Raw genomic sequence first — 23,083 nt, forward strand, 5'->3', positions numbered from 1 at the left:
CCAATGTTATACGACGTCCCGGATTTAGAGTTTTAAAAAAAAGGATTATCTTTACACATAGGATTTATTTAGAAATATAGATTTAGAAAGACAACTTGCTCGGTTTGAATCGTAAAGTGGGACTAACTTTAGCTGAAAGATAATGCTCATGGCAGTTGAATAGGAGAATGCCAGCTTGCTAAAATAGAAGTTGACATAGGGTGGTCTCTAAGGTTTTAAATATATAACAGTACGAAGATGCCATAGAAGAGACGACCCCTAAGGAAGAACTGCTTGTACAATAAAAGTATTGGCAACTTTCTACATTAAGCCGTTTTTAATTTTCTTAACCTTGTCGACGACAAATGCCTGAATTGAAAAATAAAAGCAAAAACTTCTTTCATATACAGAAATTACATATACAAAACAACGAATAAATTTTCGTAAAAAATGTAAATTGGATAATTCATATATACGAAGGTAATTCGAATGCCGTGTTTAATGTGAGGCTCTACGTCTTGAATGTGACAAGTGATGTGAACAGAGCCGTATTTATCACGCCTATATAATATAAATAACAAAGATGTCAAGTGAAGTAAAGGTTTTTCTAAAAGAAGGTTCTTATTTAACGAAGAGTTGCACCTCTTCGCTGAACTTCCTCCATACTTTAAGTATCTACAACTGCATAGCTGTAAACCGAATAGTCTCGACAAACTTGTGATTGTAGGGAGGAGTCATTTCTAAGTCAGGCACAACGTTCAATAATGAAGACTATGCGGCTTTATTTATTCATGTTCGTCATTATATACACTTATGAACGTCAATAGTAAAAAAAATAAAGATCTTTATATAAACTAACAGTTCCCAAATCAAGATCGTTTTATATGTACATGATTTTCCAGTTTATAAAATGAAATAACAGTAACTGCAAAGGCGAAAGCAGCTCCATGTTTGGGGGGGGGGGGGCAATAATGTGATTGAGGGTATAATACCAGTCGTATACCGATCTCATGAATTATTTCTTCAAAACATATTAACGAGTCCTCAAGGTCTTTGTTATTCACTCCTTTTGCTTATTCCCTTGTATTAACGTTATTCTTACTTGAGTTTGAATAATGTGATTCGTATTTACTCCCATTTCACGTATTTATATTCGATGAATGCTTAATTGTTTTACATTATTGACTGTGCAAACCTTTTTGGAAATGAACAGGATAAATACAATTCATATTTTATGACGTATTTATATTATATGATTTTGGAATGGAGAGCAAGTACCAAAGCATAGGGCTAGTATATTCATGCGTACGCGTGATAAGATACGCGTGTTGGTAATTAGTACCTATCACGCTCTAACGTAACACTGATAACTGATAACAAAGTCTATGTGTTACTTACACTTAGCTAGTTTCAAACATTTTCTTACATACTGCCTTTTTCACATGAATGACTTGGTTTTATTAACCAAATATTCTTTTGAGGGATCTCGGAAGTTCGTAATGAGGGTAGCCATTCATTCCTCAGATTTACTGCTCGTCTTCTATTTGTGCAAAAAACTAGCCACAAAGGCGAAAACACCCTTCGTTTTACTAGGCCGATATTGCAGTAATAAAGGCGGGTGGAATTTTAGGCTTCTGTAAAGAGTCTTAGCTTTGTGTTGCCGTGTAAATCTCGGGAAACTAGCTAAAGTCCTCTTCCTAAATGGTACGTGAAAATATTTCATATTACGAATGATTTATTATATTTACTGTCAAGGCAAGTTCCTTCGAAACATAATGGGTGACGACACAGCAAAATCAAAGGAAATTGACAATTGCCAATTCACTGGAGCCACAATGAAGGTGAAGGTGAATGAACTACATAACTCCTTATCGCGATAAAGTTATTTTTGGTTCACTTTATCTGAGCCTGTGACGTAGGAGTGAACGAAGTGTAAAAAAGAAAGAATTGTATTTAATTTTAAATTGAATTAATTGTCAATGCTTTGTACGCCTCTCGATGTTATGTATCATATGATATAATACATAAACAGTCTCTTAATAACTATCTAAAGCGATTTTCCTCCACGTTATCGGTATCAAACGCGGTCCGTCATATATTTCAGCGATTTGGGAGCGATATACTGACAGTGAACGGTAAATGTGATTTATAGCGCCGGGGGTAAGGCGATGAGACGATAGATACTTAATCATTATGAATGACGACCTCCCTCATTTTGTGATTACTTCATCGTCTAAGAACACTCGCACTCAGCACCTGTGGGGACTCATTCGGGTGATAATGATAATTTAAACGCTTTCAATTCACTTATTTAAGTGAAATATTTATTCTAAATATTTCTTACAGAAATACACGCAGGCACGCTTCAATTAAATATATTTCTAAGAATTAAGAATCTTATTTTGATTGTGTTCTCCGTAAAATTTAATTGGATCTATACATAACTACAACTGGTTAAATCATATTTGTTCTACAATAGTTTATGCGGCGGTAATAATTGTTTATGGTCAGTAGAGAACATAATGTAACTCCATCGTACCATATCGGTGTATCGAGATATAAAAGTCACGAAATAGATCTTAAATTTAGTCTAAGTAGAACGTGTTGTTGGGCCGAGGTCGCGGCTTCTACTCATACTCCAGTAAGCTGCTGAATGCCGGTAAGCCGCAGTAAGCTGTACTGATAGCTGCCAATATCTCAGCTTCAGCTAAAGTAAGTGCAACAGGTTCACATAGTCTTACTGTATTTTACGTATAATTGCCGTTTCATTTTGCTACGAGCAGAACAAAGTACTATTATCATTTCTGTTTATATATTCATGTCAAAATAGGATCAAAGGTTGCATATTAGTAATGCATACCAGTCTCTGAGTGTCATGAGATGATAAGTTCTACACATTCCACCATTTTCCGCTTATATACGCACTGAACACTTGCTGATAGCAGTAAAGTATATCCTTTACACGACCTATTTGATTGTTACGGGAACAACAGCCACCTTTATACATATCAACATAACTACAGAAATGAAAACATAGCTGTATAAAGAGACCAATTTAAGTTGATTTCACGTAACCGGTATTGACATAGGACCGATACTAAACTCGGTTTTCGCTCTTTGGCCTAAACTAAAACACGGTCAATGCTCAGCCTTTGTGTAATCAGCTTAATAAAGTACTGTAATAAAGTAAACTGCGTTGGTATGGAATTAGGTAAGTCTACATCTAATATAAAATTAGATTTATTGGTTTAGTAGTGATCGCGCGACAATAACGATCGTGTATTTTTTATGCAGATTATTATTTGCTTAATAAATAAACAGAGCCTGTGTCAGTAATAAAAAAAAACTTAAGCGTTCGAATAACGCTCGTGTAGAATAAAGAATTTGTATTTATTTATTTCCTCTTTTTACAGTAAATACTAATGAATACAATAGAAAACTTATTAATTTAAAAATTAAACTAAAAACATAATATGAACAAAACAAAAATCCTAATCCTATTTATAACTAAATAAAAATAATGCAATTGGGTGCGCAAGACATGCGTAAATGCCGCTTCTCTGAGTTAATTTGTAGGCGCTCGAGGCACTGCAAGCAATTGCGACCACGCCGAGTGTGATTATTTGGCATGCGCAACCGCAGTCTCCCCAATATTTCTGCATTATACGTATATATACTACTTATAAGGACCTTAATAAATGTCATAAAGGTTAGTAGTTTTAGAATATATGAATGAGAGCTGTGAAACAGGCTTTATTGTAGTATGCTAATCGTAGAGTTTGACCTAAGGATTTAGAGGCCTTACCGAACATACAACGTATTGTAAACACGTGTACAAATTGTATGGAGAGACGCTACTTCAGATCTGTCAAAAACTGACTTTATTGTCTAAATGCGTGTGAGTCTTCTAAATAAAATCCAATAAGTAAATCAATGTTGATTTTATTAGTTTAAACAATACGTGGGTAACGCTGAAAATGTTTAAAAAGGGCCAGTTACAAACATTGCTAATGAAAACTTTTTTGAATTTCAATTTTAGAACTCTTTGGTAACCTAATGTAGTATATTGCATTGATTTGTCATTTGTTTTTGTGAATTAGCGGCAAATCTAAAACTCTTACATTACATGTTGAAATAACGCGAGAACATTTTCGGTCAATGATTTATTATGACTTTCGTTGAGGGCTTACTCAATAACAAAGCTATAATAGGCTGCGATTAGTATTTCTTAATGAAGCCCAATCTCGTGCCACTATTTACAATGTTTAACGAGTTTAAGCGTGGACGTAGCAATCTCAATCATGATCCGCGTAAGGGACATCCTTTAACAGCGACTACTGAAGATAACATCAGTGCTGTGCGTCGGAAGATAAGAGAGTGGCCTATCAGCAGATACGAGCAAGCTTCGGCATTGGTATGAGTCAAGTTCAAAAAATATTACACGAACATTTCGGCTTCAGGAAGCTTTGTACCCGATGGATTCCCCATACTTTAACCGACGACCAGAAACACCTTTGCGTGGACTGGTGAATATTTGTCTATGGCAGGTGTCGAGATAATGAGTCATACAGTCCCGACCTGGTGACTTTCATTCCCAAGTATTAAAGTTAATTCGAGTTATTCGCTTTACGAGCCCTGAAGATGCGGTGAAAGCGTACGAAAATGCCATAGAGCCCTAAGGATGAATGGGCCCACTGCTTTTCTCAGTGGTTCCATCGAATCTGACGATGTGTAGAGAGGAAAGGAGATTACTTAAAATCAATTAAAGTATGGCAACTTTCTACATTAAGCCGTTTTTCATTTTCTAAACATTTTCAGTGTTACCTGTATTTCTAGATTATTAGTAACGTTTAACAATAAATCTAAAGGAAACAAATGCTATATATTATCAACTGTATTCCCATGAGATTTTAAAGTTCAAAAGGGTGAAACTGAATGAGTTTTGAGTGAGCTGAGAATAATATTGAATTTCAGTTAACGTAAGGCGAGTTCCAAACAATGAACTTTGTAACATGTAATCCTTTTGTAAAGCCTCCATTCAACACGCCACATGGCAATTCTGGAAATAGATGATATAATAGGCGTTAGAGAGATTTTACACGTGCAGATTAATCTTGAGCTTTGAGATTAAATTCAAAGTTTCATTCAGCAATATACTACCAATAACGTGAAAAATTGTATGTTTATATTTCTTTATAAAACTTTGCTTTTTTTACCTTGATCAATTAGATACTGTTTACCCATCGATTGTTTGTATGGTATGGTATGGATATAAATATTTGACGAGTATAATATATAATTATAGTATATATCTTAATTGAGTTAAACTCTTACAGAAACTCTAAATACGGATGTTTTGTTACTAAGCTTTGTCCTGTAAACACTTAGAAACTTAGCTATGGTAATAGGGGCTACAATGTTATCCAAAATATTGGGAAGGTTCAGATTTCTTTACAAGAACTTTCTTTACAATAGTACTGATGTGTTTTACAATAGCAACAATAGTGACACGAATCGCGGGCCTTCATTTGCCTATGGATATTAAACATGTTTTTAGAAGTGGCTACGCCAGGTCAGTTGCTAGTTCCGTAAAAAGATAAAACTAGATAAGTATGCAAATGACGTATATATAATAAGATCCCTATTAATAAAAAAGGGTTACAATCTACTGTATAATCTATGATCTATTTACGAGAAAAGTAATTTTCTTTAAAGCCACCTTATATACTTTTAGTAACTCTAATATTATGTAGGGTTCATAGTGCGAATGAATAGCATTTACATAGACATGAAACAAAAATGTACTATTAAGGTTAATGAGATGTTTGAACTAAGGAAATAAAACCAATCTCATTATATTAATTGGAGTGTAGAGTACGAATCGGCTACGCGTACACCCTTGTCAGCTCAAACGTCCTCTTACAAAGAGAAAAAATATTATTTTCAAAGAAATTAGAATTCTTAATTTATCAGCTTGCTGAAGTTCTATAATATGCCCCGCGAAAGAACAAAAGATAGAAATATTCCGCCTCTTATTTCAATACTTGAATGCATTTTTGTATGAATCTTGGAAACTACAATTTCTATTTGAAAATTATCAGAATTAACGTTATTGTAGAAACTTGTAAATTTATTTGTCTCAGTAATAAGTTGGGTTCACAAAACAATAAACTACCCTTGCCTCATAAATCAGGAGCGGCCCAACTTAAATCGAATTGAATTACGGCATATCTGTCCCCGGGCACAGCTTACAGGAATCGATGTGAAAACGGAACGTGACGGAATGAGGCGCGGCCTGTTTACGTATGTGTTTACCCAGACTTTACTGCTCTGTGCATTTCATACAGCCTTGCAACAGTATAGACTGCAATGTCACCTCCCAAGGCTTTAACTTTGGCCCTTATATGTCTACCGATAGTTTGATATCAGCATTTACTAAAATTAGGAATAATATTTTGTGATGAATCGTATTAAATTATCGCATTAATTTAATGAATTTACATTATAGAAATGTATAGATATACATGTCACAGATAATGTTATCAGAGAACAAAATGTCATTTGTTTTATTAGAATCACAACACACGTATATAGACATATTACAGTTTGTAAATTGTCAATGTGTCAAAGTCAATTTATCAGTAGTGCGTTGTATCGATCATTGCATTCTGCTCTACACCTGCGCCGGTTGTACTAATTGACTTACTTTAAAATAAAATCTAAAAGTCGGACAACGATAGTGATAACTATTTGGCTAATTTTAATCGCTTCGAATCTGCGACAAACATTTTTATGCACATTATTGTAATTAATATTTTGCTGCTTGCACTTGTAATTGCTCTTTTCCATACAATTGTCTAAAACTGATTATATACAAATATATAAGGCATATCAATTATTATATCAGTATAGTGATGGTAGCTACATCAAAGAACGTATTTAGTTCGGTATATATTGAATAATTAATAAAATTAGTGTAATCAGCCCACGTTATGAACAAAGAGATGAAATAACCATTTGGTACGTCGGTTTATGGGCGAAGACAAGTGTTACGATTGTTTCCGCCCGATTATTTCACCCTTAATTACCACCAATTATAACAAGCATTTAATATTATAACGAATTATTTACCCTTGTTGGGCTTTTAATTATTCTTGTAAATATTTTAGAAGAACTTTTATCACTTTTTCTTTCCTAAATATAATTAGATATATTGTAATGACTACAATACGTATTAGTAGTTTGTGAAACTGTATCATAGTAAGTTCGTTTGTATGTACATTTTGACATATTTTATATAATAAATTGGGATCAGATCTAATAAAAAATTGGTGTGTGACGGATAGCGCCAAAAGTGCAAATCGGGTGCGACCACAGATAAATAATATCTATAGTCTGTGGACGAAATACGATCTGAGATTTGATAAAATATTTGGTAGAACACCAAAAAATATACAATCATATAAAAATATTAAATAAGGCACAGTTAACATAAAACGAGGGCAAAATACTACGAATTCTGCGAGTGTTTAGACCGCGGTCACTTGGGTTTCGTTGAATTTCATAACGAGTCGTTGTAACAGCGTGTTTTTCGGAATTTCATTAATTATTTATTGGAATTTCCGCTCGTTTAATCCGATCATTGTAATTAAACTCCACTGAAACTGATCCATAAGCATAGCGATGGAAATAAGGTCAAGAATAATTCACAAGTAGACGACACATGTGACACAGTTTTATTTTCTCCCTTTTTTGACAATTTTGTCACAGTCAAGGCTAACACAATTACACAGATTATATAAATCTCGCAGCAGTGTCTGACCATAGATTTCGTGAAATATTCATAAAGTTTAATTGGATTCATGCGATAGTCACCGCGAAATATATTATTGATGACTTCATGTGACAAAAGTTTGGAAACGAATATTTTTATATAATTGAGAGCGGAATCCACAGGCCAGATATATATTTATTTCTAGTTCTTTCATTTGTATTTAAATATGTAGGATTTTACATCATTAGTTTATAAAATCGGATAGAAATAAAAAATGTCGTCTAAAGAACTATACAAAAAAACATCTATTCTATTAAAATCACACTTAAATCGATTCTCAGCGGCACGGCGTACAAAATTTGAATAAACAAAGAATACAACTTCTAATAACTTATTACTTAATGTAGTCTTCATATAGCGTGGCTTTAGAAAAACATACAATATTTTTAGTTAGAGAAGATGATACATAATACTTGAGAGCAGTCTGACTTTGCACGAAGGGTTATGTGTGCACTCGAGTCGCGACTGAAACTAGATACTGGATTAATTAAAATAATGACTGAATGAGACTGACTCTGAGTAGGCGGGAACACTGTCGAGTTAGCTGCTTTGTTAACTTTTAATTGGGTTTTTCACAATCCCTTTTTAGGTGACACGGTTGGGGCGATGTTTTGTTAACGCCAGGGCATTAACGTAATTCTGTGGAATAAAGCAATATTTTTAAGGCAAATATTATAAAAATAGCATGACGATAAAATTATATATTATACATTTTTAAAGTCATATCCATTGATGTACTAAAATAATATATGAAGGTTGGTAAATGTGCCCTTGAGTTTTAGTTTAAAATATAATAAAATATTTTTCAAACTAAATTTTATCTATAGCCTAATGTATTGTTATAATTAACCATAATAGCGTCAATTTTTATTCAAAGTCGTTTCCCCACTACCCTTGATTTAGTATATAAGTTAATGTTGAAGATTAAAGTAGTTGATACTTTCATTCAACAAAGTGGTTTAAGAAAATCCTAAAATCCACCCTCGAACTTAGTTTTGTCTAGAATTACTTTTGTACAAGAAAATAGTAGCTCTTTTTCTTAGTAATCACAATCGTGTAGACAATGAATAAGTCTATACGTAAGAAGTTTCGAGTAAAAACTTATCTGTAGTGAAACGTGACTTACTCCGTCCTTAGGTACCGAATACATCATCTAAAACATTTGCATAGATATCAACTATTGTGTGCACTTTAACATTATGAGCATTTTCTCGAAACAAACATTTAAGTTGATAAGATAAATACAATAAATAAAATTATTACAAAATGTCTCGTCTACCTTAATGTTAAAACCTTATATTATTGTTGTATCTATTACATTAAGAATTAACTCTTGTTTAAGCACAAAAACAATTTACACAAATTAATAAATAATGTATTGAGTAGTTGCCGTAATGGAAATGCATTAAAGTTCCACCACACCGTACATTTAGCAAATTTATAAATTGCTGTTCACATGTTTAAAGTGCTAATAAATTAATTTTTATAAAAATAATCCCTATGTAATTACTATTATTATCGATAATTACTGGTTTCTGTCCATAGTGTACGATGGACGATTCGATCGATTTGAGGATGATGAATCTTTTGCTTGATTGGTCCATCTAATTGGTCAAAGTCAAAGTAAAAAATCATTTATTCATATAGGTAACAAAATGTACACTTATGAACGTCAAAAAAAATACATTAAATGCTTCTAATTTTACATTTACTGTCAGTTCTCAAACCAAGTGCGTGGAACAGAAGAGAAGAACTGGCAATAAACTCTCCGCCACTCTTTTTAATCGCCAAGTTTTTTTTTACACAACGTTTGTAAGGAGCTGTAACCATTACATCATGTTCCACATGACATCTTAAGTAATAAATTATAATAAAATAAATTAAAAACAAAGATTTGTCTCAGATTATCAAAGATCCTCTATCAGCAGGAGGCATGGTGAAATAGGAGCAAGCACTTACATTCTCGTGGGAACAACACACACATACATAACAAACATCACCGCATACACGAATTCAGGTACCATCAGTCACCACAAGTAGCACCCGTTTACGAGTATGACGCATGGCCAGCCATCGGCCATATTTTTGGGAGAGAGAAAACCCGACGCATGGACGCATAGATGGTGGACGGCAACGTGACCTTTTTCCTCCTATGTTACCAACCACGATCCGTTTCTCATCACCTCTGCGCATTGTATGGCCGAAATATTACAACATTCGTTGTCGGAATATGATAGAGTTCACATTGATGATCGATTTGACTTTAACTTTTTTAATTAATTAACTTACTGACATACAATGGCAATGGTAGCTGACAGTAACCCTATTGTTCCGATATATATTATCTGTACAAGAAATACAGTATTATTTTAAAAAGGTGCCCCAAACTACTGATAATTTATCAGTACAATATGACTGACTGTACACAGTTAAAAACAGAAAATTTCTTGTTGTAGGCCTCTGTTTGTTGGAGGCAGTCACTTTTAGCCGAGTGAATTTTATATAGTATTGTCTTTGGTTAACATAGCTACACATTGAAAGAAAACAATTTTTTTACCGGATTAAAGCTATTTGTATTATTATACGTGAATGAATAGAGGATACCGTGAGTAATTTCTGCAAAAACCCGTCATCTTTTAGTCGCTACCAACTGCGGGGAAATAAATACAGATAACACAACTTTCTCTACAGCTGTGACACTTTTGACATTCAACACCTTTTGTCTTCACTCACCGTGACCACGCACGCTGTAAAGCAGGCGAAACGTCGAAAATTTTTATATAGTTAAATTAGTTATATCGGTCAGACTTTCGGTCGGGACTTTCGGGTCCGTATATTAAATTATTTCGGCTTTATTACATTAAATCATTTCCAAAACTATTTTAAGCGTTTTAACAAACAAATCGTTGTTCATCGCACCATATTTTTATATACAATTAATACTGTCTAGCCTATAGATATTAATAAGTTTTATTAAGGTTTAATAACATTAACGCTATATAACAAAGATTTCACTAGCTACCTATATCAAATAATGTTTTGTTTTTAGATTAGAAAAATTATAATGGCAATATTATACAATTCTGTGGTGCTCTTTGTGGGCGTTTTATGCGTCTTCGCCTCAAATTGGCTTCGTGTCTACTGGTGACGCACGGTTTTTGGGTCACCATAGACCAAACCCATTCACAACCGGCGTGAAATGCACGAACTCAGGGTCGAGATTCGCCCGGCTAGCTACTACACTATATTTTCGTAAGGCATTGTTTAATGAAATGTCAATACTGCAGCCACTTGAGAACCATAAATCATATTTTGGTTATAACAGTGTGTAGGAAAATGATGTATCTTCTGTCCCGTAAATTGCAAACTTCAAATGCAGTCTGTGCTGATAATATTTTCGACAGACTTAAGTGACCACGGCGGGCGGAGCCCAGTGGACACAGATAATAAATAACGCTAGGTATACGCAACGCGACAGTTTTATCGAAATAGTTTCGGCGATACAGCTATTATTTAAAGACTGAATATCGGTTCCGAGCCGCATCGCTTGCAGTTTTGAGTCTGTGGCGAGCGTACCGGAAATATCTCTAACGGACACATTTCGTAGACATCATACGTGCCGCATATTTCTGATACATTCAGCTTTTAAACGAAGTTTTATAGCTCTTTGAAAATATAGGGATGTCAATGGTTGAACACTTTTATTTATGGTAGAGGGAGTGCTATTAGATCGTAAAAATTTATGTTTGTTCTTAGAAAGTGAACTATAGACAACTATATAACTTACATTTCGATTGCCTTTATTAGATGGTAATAAAGAAGCTGAATTTTTGATTGAAATTTATGAAAAGGTATATGATTGAAATTCAATTAAATATTTGTTAAGTTTTTAAAAGCGTCGCGGTAACTCAACGGACCAGCTGTTGTCCTATAAATAGTTCAAGCAATTTCATTTAGATGATTTTAAAAAGAAAAAATATATTTGCGAAGTAAGATTGCGTTCTTAATAACGAAGCATGCCTCCGGCCATCAAAGAGATTTATGGAGCGACAATTTGCTATTGAGATATTCGTCATTAATAAAATTCATGTTGAACCAAAAACTTAAATCACGCACAACTAATACCAAGGCATATATATACTTTTAAATGTTTTAACAGATTTCGGAGTTTTATCGTGAACTCAAACTTTTATTGAATCACGATGCCATTGTAATGTGGAAACTAGATGCATAAATTAAACTATAATAGGCATCAGTTCTATATGAATACAAAATTATTCTCATTAACTCGCAACAAATTGAACCTTTTCGGACTCTTGTTTTGTCAGTCTATCGTCACCTTTTATAACTAAAAATATATAACTTGCAAAATTTAATGTATGTTTTGTAGTAACAAACAGCATTCTTCTTTGATAATACTAATGTTTACCTATGACACCATTTTGGGTCTTATTTTGATTTAAGGTAAATTGTAATTCAATGTACACTTGTCTAGTTTTAAATATTATTTTTTAACTTTCTTTACATGAAATTATAATAAGGGTATAATTATTAAATCACATATTATCTTTTTGAAAATGACTTTAAAAGTAAGTTATTGTATATGATCTGTTCGCGCTAAATCGGTCGGCTAATTGAGTTTGACACACGAACCGGAGATGGTAGGTGGTGTCCCGGCGTAATGGCGCAAGGGAGTTAAATTTTAACCGCTGTCGCGTGCGCACTAAATATATACCGCATACCATATAGCATTTACTTTTATTTTGATTCATCAGTCCAGTCCAGTGTTTGAAGTGAGATGCACCACCGTTGATGGTAAGTGCTAGTCTTATCGATTATTGGATTCCTTTTTTTATTATACTGACACGCCACAGCCGAACCAGCGCATATTATTTCACCGGGGGAGGGAAAGGAGCATGAGCATCCTGGATATAGCTTCCGGATACACAGGCCCACACATGATCTTTAGTATTAAAAAAAAATGCAAGTAGCGGTTTATTATAAAAGATGACAAATCTAACAACTACAAAGAACTTAAGTTCGATACTTGACTATAATTTTCATAAATTCGTGTGGGTGTAGATTGTGTTTAGCGAGCGTTATCATCTGAATCCCTGTCTCGTGTCCACATCCCGACAGATAAGATAAACCTATGTTTTACATATCCTGATAATTATAACTTATTATTTAATATTATACATATGAGAAATATTTGCTTATTAAAATTACTGAATAACTTTTATTGCCGTTGGTTTTTGGCCTTTAAAAAAATAACCAGATCGGTTGCTATTAATATATTTACAATTTGCTATTAATTTATTTTATGTTTAATTTTTTTTTACAATAATAAAAATCACTCTACATTATATATTAAAATAGTGTTGGGGGGTTCCTTGGTTAACATTTAGAGTCAGACTTGAGATGGTAGTCAAAGTGGTGACAGTTAGAAACGACACTTAACACGACCTATGACTTCGTGTGTCAATACGTTTTATTCTACTTATTGAGGATTGTACTACGTTTATAAGACAATCTTTACAGTTAACGAGTACAAGTCCTACCCTCAGATCTTTACCCTAGATACAGATTTTTATTTACATCATCATTAAAGAAACAATACATACCTTCCGTAACTATATAACTAGCCGCCTTATACGCCTAAACCAGGCGTAACTCTGTATCCACGCAAATGCATGCTAGTAATTTATATAAATATAGGATGTTATTCTTAGAAGGAACTTGAAGTTTGAACCTCAATTACTTTGCAAGAATAGCACACTAGCCGACGAGCCAATTTCAAAGAAAATACTTCAATTTTATACCAATATTATTGTTTTAATATAATGAAAGTTATGTAAGTACTTTATTGTTTAAGTGTGATTTTTATACTACATACATTTCAGGGTTCAGACCTGAATTTTGTATTACTATGAAGACCCTTCATAAGTGATATATTGTACCCTTTTGATAAGATGCCAACACATTGAATTTTCGGGAACCGATCCCGCTATCAATCACTCATGAACAAACTTTAACTAGAATCCTTTGATACAAAATGATAAATTGTCTTAAATACCATATGAATACTTGACGTACGGTTGTTTGATAGACATTTTGATCAAACTGGGCTTTTGGAAATCTCGAAATTACTAAAGGTTTCCGATATTCATTGTACACGAATTATTGACATTGCAATGAGTTTAATTCAAATACTACCGAGCTACGGAGATTATGAGATGTTTAATATCAAAGTATACCATGATAAGTTTTTGGGTCATAAATGCAATTCAACATTTTTATAACAAATAATTACAATTATATTTAATTACAATATAATTATTATATTATTGTTTTTTTTTACATTAAATACATGCACAAAAAGTGTATTCAAGACTTCGTCTACGGCCATAATCTTAGCTTAGATTCTAAACCTAATTCACACCTGAATGTTCTCAAACAGGAGCTGTAAAAAGTCTTTTTATGTCCCAGAGTAGACACTGTTAGAACGTTAAACACATGGGCTATAGAATGAAGTAACCATTGAATGAACACTTCTCGTTATTATGCACGGACAATGCAACTCTCCATCAGACTAAAAGGCTCTTTAGATCGGTATTAAGAGTGAGCTTATTAGCTAAGTAACGGTATACGGCGCCACGAACTTAATTGTTAAAAAGTAAGTAAACGAAAAAGCTTTTGTAGATTTTATTAGTAGTAACTTTGCACCGCAAACGTTTCATAATGTAAAGTGAATTGTTATCTTATATATATACTGTTTTCAAAAAACTTTTATTTTATTTTATTAAAAACCTGATTATCCTTAATGTATGTAAGAAACTAAATTTATTTCTACAATTTTTTTAAAAAGGTTGACACTAACATTGATATAAAATAGTTATAATAATAAATAGTTGTGTGCTGAGGCCCTATTTATTTCGAATATGTATTTCTGTGTTGTTCCCACGAGAATGTAAGTGCGTGCTCCTATTTCACCATGCCTCCTGCTGATGTCATGCGGAACATGGTGTAATTTTTGCAGCTCCTTACAAACCTTGGCTAATATAAAAAAAAGAATTTGGCGTTTAAAAAGAGTGGCGGAGAGTTTGATGCCAGTTCTTCTCTTCCGTTCTACGCCCTTGATTTGAGAACTGTCAGTTAATCTAAAATTAGAAGCATTTAGTGTATATTTGTCTTTTTTTATACGTTCATAAGTGTACATTGTGTTACCTATATGAATAAATGTTTTTTTGACTTTTGACTATATAAGTGAGGTTGTTTGCTATGTTTAAAAAATTATAATTTTCAATTTCAACATATCAAAAATAAACTAACAAAACAAAATAGGTATTAGTCATGGCTTTCACTTGCAAATAATATTCATTTAAGTATTTTTAAAGCGTAAAATCTTTGCGCTGTGAGAAATTCGCTTTGAATTTAATATAACCTGAATTTTAATAGAGGTAAAATCGACTCAGTTTTTTTATGATTTATTGGCTTTATTGTGGAAAAACTACAGCGTTGAAAACTTACCGAGCGAACGTGAAATTTCTGTTTAAAGTATTTTTGAATAAAACTGCCTTCGGGATATAATATTTCTTGGCATTAACTGAGAATCTTTCTTTAATTTTCTGATTTTTATTTTAAATAACTTTGAAATATGCTTAAAACTGTAATGAAGTTTAAAGTTCTTAACTATTTAAGTTATAGTTTTATTTGCGATCTTGGCGAAAAAATGCTTTTTACTAAATTTCTTTAATTTAAATAAAGGGGAAGAGAAATGTTAGGAATAAGCCGAATATCTTTAATAAAGTTAGTCGTTATTTTATTTAAATTCATTTTATTTAAAACAAAAATTGGCATTATTACGATATTTAAATAAATGCTAATGCTAAAATAAATTATATTGACTTCAGATTTAAAGCTTTATTAAATTCGTCTTTGGGTCCAGCAAAGCAATAGCGAGCCTTCTGGCAGCCCCTCGCTCTTTAAAAAGGTTTCTGTTAATGTCAAAATTCGTATCTTAAGCCCAAATAAAGTTCGTCTTTTAGAGGCTTTACATACTTACATATTAAAACATTTGTACATAAGTAACAAACTTAAATAATTTAAAATATCTAAATATGTAGTTCCATATAAGATTTAAATGAATTCAATTTATTTAAAATATTGACAAATTACACTATTATCTTCCTTCCCGTTTTAAAATATGTAGTGATAGATAAGTACACTCACGTAAACAGTGAGAGTTATATTCAATTTTAATATCGTTTTTTTATAAATTGCTCCGCTTCCTTTTCCTCAAAATCTTTATTCACGCTAGTGCTTTTATGCAGCAATCTTATTCACATAAAGTTTATATACCGAGTGCATGCTGATCGAACGAGATATAAAATGTACGTCCCAGTTGAACGTATCAAATACTCTTTATAGATGAAGCGGAAAATTGCTGTGGCTAGAATGCGAGTGATGATCCCCGCCCAGTGATCTGTCATTGAGAATAAAATTAGCTGGTTTACATTTAAAAATTATTCCTATTAAGAAAATAATGATAAAGTGTACGATTTTCGAATTAATAGCGTGCGTTCGAATACCTGCAGCGCATTATATTTGCTCGTATTGTGAGGTAAGACAGATTATCAAGTATCAGAACTAGAAAAACGCAACGTTGCCGATAAAAATTAACAATTTTATGTTTATTGTTCTTTTTACAACTACCAAAAACATCCACTGCTTTATATATTTAGAATAGTGTTGTGGGCTATAACGTGCGACTCTTAATGCTGAGTGAACGCACTGCGCGTTTCAAGCCCGATAATCAACGTGACAGGCACAGAAGTCTTCTATTTGTTAATAACAAATAGGTTCATTCATTCAGGTCAAGACTCGTAAAGCTGTTGGGTAATATCTAATAATGCTGATTGCTCTATAGTCTTTTGTTTCTATTAATAACAATATGTTCATAGTATGACGTGATAATTACGCTGTCGATCACCTCTGTCGGGTGCAGCCGATGCATTCAAACAGGACTAGCTAGTACCAAACCGATTATAGCTAATCTATAAAACAGGTAATTTCATGATAAGTAGTTTCATATTAATGTTGGTAAACCATAATTAGAAAACGCTCGGTCCGCTGAAATGTCTTTAAATAATATAAAGATTAAATAATATTTTTAAATTGTGATTATTTAGTATCACTTATACTTTTAGTAATCAATCAGTTACGTTTAAAAAATACATTTTAATTAAAAGTTAAACTATATTTGTGAATTGTATTTATCGGAAAAAAAAAATTATTTTATGTAGATCGGTAGTCGTTTTTGGCATGATTTTGTGCGGAATTGTATATAAGCTTTTATAATATACTATAAACAGAATGGCTAAAGGTTTTCTAATTCAATTGTTTGTATAACACATAGAGTTTGTTAGACGAGAGTAACCAATGGGTTAGAAAAGAAGTAATGACTTCTCAAAGTACTTTATAAAATGTAACCTATACTTATACTTATTTAATTTAGGTTTACTACTATGAAATATGTTACATTTTGTAATACCTAACTACAATTATTATTGTAAATACAATACAATAGATATAAACAAAACACCGTGCGCCATTTGTCAGTCCGCCCACACACTATCACTTTATAGACGCAATCAGCGCCTGAAGATTGCTTTTCGGTTAACAATTACGCTCACAGTACTCGTATTTTTGATTACGTTCCGAGGTGTATATCGAAATTGTGTTATAATAGCACAATTGGGTTATTATGAACAGCATCCGAAAATCGTACGAATAAAGTACTAATTTGTCGCTTTGTATTTATCGTAGTATAGTAATATGGGCTTATATACATAAAGTACAAAATTAGTACAAAATGTTTTTAATAAATGATAAAATAAACTTGTGAATCTTAGCTAGGCATTACAAATAAAAAAAAATTAGTAAGAGAGAGTGACTATTTTTACAGAAAGGTTATATTTCAATTAGTTAACGAGTTGTCTTTTTTTAGTCCTTAAGTATAAGAAATAAGTTCAATTAATCAGTTTTGCCACAATTCTAGTGTTCTACGTTACGTGTAAAAAATTCTAAGATTACCAGTAACTTACTCTGTGGCTTGACTATTTCATAATTATTGACGATAAATTATGTTGAAAATGTTGAAAAGTTAAATACATCTAAACAGACATGATTTATATTTTGTTCCAGATATTGTTGAGAGGCAATTAATATTCACAAACTACGCCTGAAGAAATTCCTCAGTCACGGTATGTTTTCATTGGTTTTTAAATGATTAACTATTTGTAATTGCGTAAATTTTTGTGAGATTTAGATCTTAGTTCAGGCCAATCGTATTATTATTAACTTTCAGTAAGAGTTACAATTATTATATTTATATTGAAATTATTAAAGATTATAAAAGATCCAACAAATATGACAAAGTTTTGAATGAAATTGTAATTGAAAATACAGATTCTAGTGGTAAGAAAATCTCCACCCTGTCTATCAGTTTACAACTGAACGGTTGAAACTTTTTTAGGTTTTTTAACGCGCACTTTTATGTTCAACATTCTTCTAAACCAACACGACTAAAGATTTCATTAAGGGGCTAGCAACAACCTCGCAAGCCTTCTGGCAGTGAGTGATTGTCTATAGGTTGCCGTATCAATTAATATTACGTGGCCTTCCGGGCCGTTGGTCCACAGATCTATAGATACGTAAACAATGTATAGAATTGATATACCTATCCAAAAAAACCAAATACTGTTAATAGGTGAATGAAGTATATCTCTCCCCAACTTGGCAATACGCCAAGCTACATAACTGCCCTCACACAATGAATGGAAAGTTTTTGCCTAAATACTTTTAAAGTAGGCAGTAATTTTGAACTTTTTTATATATATCTATGTATAGAAGTTTCCTTTGGTACTGAATTATATAATTGTTTGCTTCGTTAGTATTGCTAATAATCTAATGCAATATTCCATTTGTTATCATAAAAGACATTTATATTTGGATAATGAATTAAAATATACGTGCGATTAAGAACGGACATAATATGTCAGGTTTGGGCTTTCTGTATCTGTTCAGCTTTCCACAGCCGAGGTTTGAACCTATAAAAATTAAAGTATCATAACTAGTGGTGGCATCGCTTTAATATTTCGCATATCTATATAATAAAGCAGATTGTATATGTGAATAAATGAAGTAGATGAATGGGATTAAGGGAATCTCGAGGTTCGCCACAGGCAGAGATTACTGGATTACATGCCTGGGATCAAACAACAATCGTTTCCTAATATTTACTAGCGAAAGTGCCTATCAGAAACTCTGTTCAGATCGCTGTGATATATTGCTCACGTTTCAAGACAAATTATCCTACGGTTATAGACATTTATCAAACGAACGGTTTTCGTGTGAATTACGAAAGTATTCGTAACTGGTAACTTTATTTATTGGGATTGGAGCAGTGTTAGCCAAGTGGCTTGAGCACCTTTCAACCCTGAGGTCGTGTGTTGGAATGACATAATGACCTTTTTTTTCTATGTTGGCAATGAACATGCGTTCGTACGGTGGAGGTAAACTGGCATACCTAAGATGATGGGTATGTCTAAGTACAGAAGACTGATTCCCTCTTATCTATTAAGAAAAATAATTAATATGAAACAAATACAGTACATTATTTGTATTCCGGACTTAAAGTTGGACGGTTTTTATACAAGAAACATTTAAAAATCTAGAAGAGGGCAAGGCCAGTTCTAACCAGCTTGTGTGTTAAGAGATTTTTTTTAACAAATTGTTATACATTGTGCTTGTACTTAATATGCATACAAACCAGAGTAACGTTTATTTAAATTTAGATGCTTACGTATAGACAATCCTCTATAATGTTCAAAAGATAAAAGTTTAGATAATTATCTGCGGACGTCGATGGATACGTTTTCAAGCTTAACATTTCGATATGCGTCGTTTCAGAACTGAGTGCTTATAAGACATTACGAGTTGAGTTCAACGAACTGCCAAGCATTCCCTCTATCATTCTTGGTTTTCCATATTATTCAATAGTTACGCCTCCAACCCACTTTCTATGTTTAACACTCTCGAAAATGTTAAAGTAGAAATGGGCCGCTCGTATTGCCCGCGTTTGTGTTAACAGATGGGTCGAAAAGACCATTTCTTGGAATGGCTTAGCAGGATGAAAAAAGAGATTGGTAATTGGAAAATGGTAAAGATGAGAAACAAATGGAAGAATTTGGAGAGGACTCCGTCGTAAGTAGTTACTAATTTATTTAAATAATTAATTAAATCAAAAGGAGGGCAACTGGCGGCCTTATCGCTTTCGAGCGATCTCTTCCAGGTAACCACTGTGAGTAAAGAACAAAAATAAATAATAATGTATTAAATTACATAAGATAGGCAAGTAGTGCATAAATACATGTTATACACAGTTATAAAGACAAAACTAAACAGGAACAAAAAAACAAACTAAACTAAAAAGATGATACATTAAAAATAGAAAGTAAAAAGACACATATTATTTTATATTTATATAGTATACTGTACTCAAATACATGCTATTTTTATATTAATTTATTTTTATAAACTAGGCAATTCTCAATATTTATTAGGAAAGGAATCAAGAAACTATCTCTGTCTCAATCACTGTGAGATATTGCTCACGAAACTAGAAAAATTGTTGTACGTTTATTTTTCTATCAAAGCAATGTATCCCAAGAGTTGTACGAAAATAAGTTGAGTGGCGAGGCTTCGTTTGATGGCACAGTGCCATTTTTTAGGCTGACCTTTCTAACAAAGAATTAACATATAATATATTTTAATACGTTCAAGTAAATAGCATTAAGTATAAATACACCTAACAGTGTCAATGTAGTTAATATAAAGTCAACAGTTACTTAAGGCATTTAGTAAAGATTTAATTAGTCTGAAAGTTTTATACTTTTTTAGGTTAAGGCCTCAGATTTATGTATCTGTATCATGATCATTTGTCTATCTAATAGGCAAGTAAAGAATCAGCCTCCTGTGCCTGATGTACGCCGTCGACTTTAAGGGTCTTAGGCAAGCCGGTTTCCTCATCGTTCGAGCGGATGTTAAATACATAGGAAGAAAGTCCATTGCTGCACAGCCGAGAAGCGAACCTAAGACCTCAGGAATGAGAGTTGCATCCCGAAGGAAAGCTAGAAATAAAGAAACTGTACCTAACAGCTGTAAAAATACTAATGATAGTTTGTTTTTCAACATTTCAAAGACACAACTCATTTTACTTAAATTATTAAAATAATTGACAACACTTATTTTTACGCACCTGTAAAAATAATTAAGTTAAAATCAGTGTGAGCTAATCGACTCTTGACGCAGATGTTTTCAATCAAGTGACTCATCTGGTGACGGGTGTGTCGTAAAACAAAGGAATGCTCAAATTGCCTCCAAGCAAGTCGTATGGACGGTAAACATTGTATTTTGTTTCCAATTTTATGATAAGCAAAGCGACGTTAATGTGTTAGCGGCGCTTAAAGATGGGTCACGGTTTTATTGCAATTTCATTACTGCCACAGTCTAAAATAATCAGTTGGTTGTTCATTTTCATGATATTAAATATATAAAAGGCAAAAAACGGTGGTAATTTATACAAATACCATAGGCCGTACCGTATTGTTAAAGAGCTCGCAAGTTTGTAGGCTTTTAGGAATTGGTCCGGAAATATCTTGGTCCATATAATGACGGACATCTAAGTAACTTTATTTTGGCTAAGTTTTATTATCTAAGTTCTAGTATCTTTACTAGAGGTAAAGACAATTTACCTTGATTGTGTTTTGCTAGAGGGCTCGGAAATTCGTGGCCTTTTTAGATTCAGTTCGGGGATATATGGGTCGGTTTGACAGTCTGACCTCTTAGTATATTTATTTATTTATATGGCACACTAACAATATACATACAGCATTCTAAAATATATGTATGTAAATAACAATCGTTTAAGGAAGAAAATATGTTTAAAAATAATGATAAATGTAAAAAAACGTATTGCTTGAAAAGCAATTTTCCCAAATAACTACTACAAACTATATAGTTAGATATACCAGATAAAGGCGATTAAAAATCGTACAATTTTGTTCTGAAACCATCGCAATACAGTTTTAATTTAGCCCTATAAATGAGGCGCGTCATTCCTTCCTGAAACGATACCTGTACAAATCCTTTGACCGGCAGTTCGAATAGTTAATATAGTCAGAGGACTGTATTTTATTCTACCCTCTCGCCACCCTCGGCTCCGGTAACCTATATACAATTCTTTGTGACCGCAACATTCGCACAATTTATGAGTTATAATTTTGATTCACAATATATTGTGGCGATGAAAATAGAATTTCTATTTCGGATTTTATGAGTCACAACTCGGAATTGCCGTAATTTTTTTGGAACATCGACCAAACGGTTCATTAGATGACCTACTGAACTGTAGTATTTTTAATTTATTTTTTTCTACATTATAGTGAATTAGAAAAAAAACATAATATTGCGTATACTTAGTCAATATTGTAAGTTAAGCTTAATAAAACATTAAAGAAAAAACATAAGAATATCTACCACACAATTGCATAGAAGTAAAAAAAAAATACTTTTTATAGGTAGTGGCAGATTCACAATATTTTTTCCTAACAGCCCCCACTTTTCGTCGGGTCAAGTAGCTGTTGATAACATGGGAATGAACCGATAGATTTAAGAAGGTTCTTATGTTCTACATAAGATATTACCTTTTGCAAGAGTAATTATTAGTGTATAGCGTAGTCTTAGGCAATCTATATGGGTCGCGTTTTCAATGTGTGTTTATAGCAAATTAAAAAAAAACATTAATTAATTCACAAATCTAATCTTGTGTAAAGAGGCAGTGTGTCTAGTCGTGTTTACGAACGGGGAATCTTTAATCTTTGGCCTTAAACAAAAAAACATACCCATAAAAGTACATAATATCAAACACTCACACGAGCCTTTACAAATATTTATAGAGACATGTTTTCATATATACAGGTTAAATATCAATTTGTCAAATCTCTTCTTTCATACCATTATGGAGTAAGGCAATTTCCAATCTCCAATCCTAATATTTATATTGGGTGTGTTTTATGAAAGGAGATTGGTGTATGTAGGAAACTAAATTACGGGTTTACTTAATCCTATGCTAATTTGTACATTTATAAATATTTTTCAATACAAAAAAATAAGCGCGGTTGCGCTACAAACTAAGGGTTTCAGATT

At 32.7% G+C, this 23,083-nt stretch overlaps 1 protein-coding gene across 3 annotated transcripts in view; it reads left to right on the forward strand.

The window, feature by feature from the left end:
* LOC123720386 (somatostatin receptor type 2-like) overlaps positions 1-23,083 on the forward strand; it is a 95,403-nt gene that overhangs the window by 31,955 nt on the left and 40,365 nt on the right. For 2 of the 3 annotated variants that reach the window (XM_045676972.1, XM_045676974.1), the window contains exon 2: positions 18,020-18,078. The exons of the other annotated variant lie outside the window; for it this stretch is intronic. The gene's annotated coding sequence lies outside the window, so the exon portion shown is untranslated. The remainder of the gene's footprint in view (positions 1-18,019; positions 18,079-23,083) is intronic. 3 annotated transcript variants of the gene reach the window in all.

This window comes from Pieris brassicae, chromosome 2 (assembly GCF_905147105.1).
Source record: "Pieris brassicae chromosome 2, ilPieBrab1.1, whole genome shotgun sequence".
Classification (NCBI taxonomy): domain Eukaryota; kingdom Metazoa; phylum Arthropoda; class Insecta; order Lepidoptera; family Pieridae; genus Pieris; species Pieris brassicae.